Source organism: Eurypyga helias, unplaced genomic scaffold, assembly GCF_000690775.1.
Source record: "Eurypyga helias isolate BGI_N326 unplaced genomic scaffold, ASM69077v1 scaffold10287, whole genome shotgun sequence".
Classification (NCBI taxonomy): Eukaryota; Metazoa; Chordata; class Aves; order Eurypygiformes; family Eurypygidae; genus Eurypyga; species Eurypyga helias.
Window position 1 is genome coordinate 1 of NW_010259927.1, and position 2665 is coordinate 2665.

Sequence of the window (2665 nt, forward strand, 5' to 3'; positions counted from 1 at the left end):
TGATTCTACTAATACTACTACGTAATGAAAATAAGGGAAAAAACCCCAAATGATATAACCAATCACCCACAACCAACTGATGGCCAACCAGTCCCCAAGCACCAAGAGACAGAGACAGAGAGACCCAACACCCCAAAGAGTCCTGAGAGACAGATCCCTGGACCACTCCCCCCAGCTTAGCTACTGAGCATGATACCTTATAGCATAAAATATCCCTTTGGTCAATTTGGGTCAACTGTCCTGGCTGTGTCTCCACAAAGCCTCTTGTAGAGAAGAAGCTGGGAACAGAGAGCCGGTATGAGAAGCTGAAAAAGTCCTTGACTTGATATAAACATTGCTTAGCAACAACTGAAAACAACAGTATGTTGTCAATAAACTTCTCAGCACAAATCCAAAACATAGCCCCATATTAAAAACATCAATGTATTATCAACATTCTTCTTAGCACAAATCTAAAACGTAGTCTCATACAAGACACTGCGAGGAAAGTTAACTCTACCCCAACCAAAACCAGTACAAGTGCACACTGGCCATGCCATGTCACATGGTCCAGGAGCCTTCCTGGCACTTCTATAGTACTAGTTGTTAAGCTTTCACATAACAAATATAATCTGTAGTTGAATCAATTATAAAATATATAATCCCATAAGATGTTCAACCGTTCCAAAATCCCCCCTTATATCCTGTCTGCTGGATTTTAACTTTTTCAAAAGGTGGAAATCAGGCTTGGTAGCTATTAGGTTATGTGGTTAACAGCCCATCTGCACACCCATGGAAGAGCAGAGACAGACAGTGTTGTAGGAGCTGCCCAAGTAATGCCATGACAGTCTGCTCACAGGCTCATCAAGGAGAACCTCTGGTCGATCTCCACATGCCCAGAGGAGCACAAGTACACAGTGCAAGTGGAAACTCAAATTACAGCCTCCTGAGGAACAAACGCTTGTCTGCTCTCCTTCCAGGTTTTTATCAGGAAAGCCTCATCAGCCCTGTTGCCCAGGTGTGAAACCCATCAAGATGAGCTATTGAGAGCAGCCCTCTGGATCACCTTTCAGGATAAGGAAGTTACTACTTAGGTGTATGAGACAAATTAGGGGATGCAGGGGAAGACCATTTTTGGGATTGTCCAGGATTTATTATGGAACATTCAGGCAAGGAACCAAAGACTGGAACAGGTTGCCCAGAGAAGCTGTGGATGCCCCATCCCTGGAAGTGTTCAAGGCCAGGCTGGATGAGGCTTTGAGCAACCTGGTCTAGTGGAAGGTGTCCCTGCCCATGGCAGGGGGGTTGGAACTAGATGGTCTTTAAGGTCCCTTCCAACCCAAACCATTCTATGATTCTGTGATGACTGGAAAAGGAGGACTTTAGGTTATTTGGGGAGGAACAAGTGTGGAAAAGTGTGTTTGTGTGTGTGAGAGAGTCTCTACCAGCAACTGGAGTGGGGCTGCAGCCTCAGGGGCTCATATGTCCAAGTCCCAGCAACAGGGAAGGCCAGGATCTGGCAGCAACTGAGCAGCCTGAGTGTCTGAGCCCAGCTACTGGAGGGACCTGCCTTGTACCTCTGTATAAATACATGTTCTCACTAGTGAGCCTGCAACCTGCCCAGCCAGAGAGGGGAGCAGGATGAGACCATTGGTGTTGCCTGTGTTTGTGTAAGTACTCTGTGTGCCTGTCTGTGATCTGTGTGGTGTATATGTTTATATATGGGACATATGCTCTGTGTGCGTGCATGCTTACTGGGAAGACATCTTCAGCCTTGCTGCTCTTTGAACCTAGGGGCAGCCTTGCCTGTCTCAGCCTTGCCTGATCAGCCTTGCCTGATCTCATTGTGATCCAGCACAATGTATTTCCCTCTAACAGTAGCAGCAACTTTGCAGCCCACTCCTCAGATTTTGTGGGTCTAGTCCTAAAGAGATTTTTCATTGCCTCACTGTACTCATCAAAAATTCCCACTAACACTAGTGCAGATTCCAGGATATCTTCAGAATGTAGGCTTGTGATAATCAACACATTAAGCTTCTCAGCAGAAAGGCCAAATATTGATTTTTTTAAAATACAGACAATTAAACTTGGTTCTTAGACATACAGTGGGGCCAGGGTGGAAAGTTTACATTGCTGCAATTGTGTTATAGCTTGTCTCTGGATAAACAGAAGTCTCCATTTTCAAGTACTATCAATCCCATGCCATTCACAAACAATAAAATTAATTTCTAGTTTGAATAAATAAAGCCTACTAAATTGGTTCCTTTGCCAATACTTTCAAGCTTTATATTGAACTTGTTCACAAAGCCAACAGTGTCAGTTAACAAAACAAAAGACGTTGTTTACTATTTTTGCTATTAATTAAGCCAATTCCTTAGATACAAGTAGCTCATTGGAGTTAATTACCTCTAAAAGAATCCAGTTCATTTACTATATGCAAAACAGAAAGATTTTTTTTTTTTTTAAATTGTATCCTTTTAGTACTATGAACATGTTAGAGTTTGTGAGCTTTTACACTGAAATTTAAGGAGACAACTTTTCAGAGCTGCAGGTCCCTAAAATTTGCCTTTTATTTAATCAATTATATGGAAAGCTCTTTTACGTGATATTATCAGGAATGAGTGCATTGTTAAAAACAGTCCAATAAATTTTGAAACTAATAATAGACTGATACATTCAAAGCACA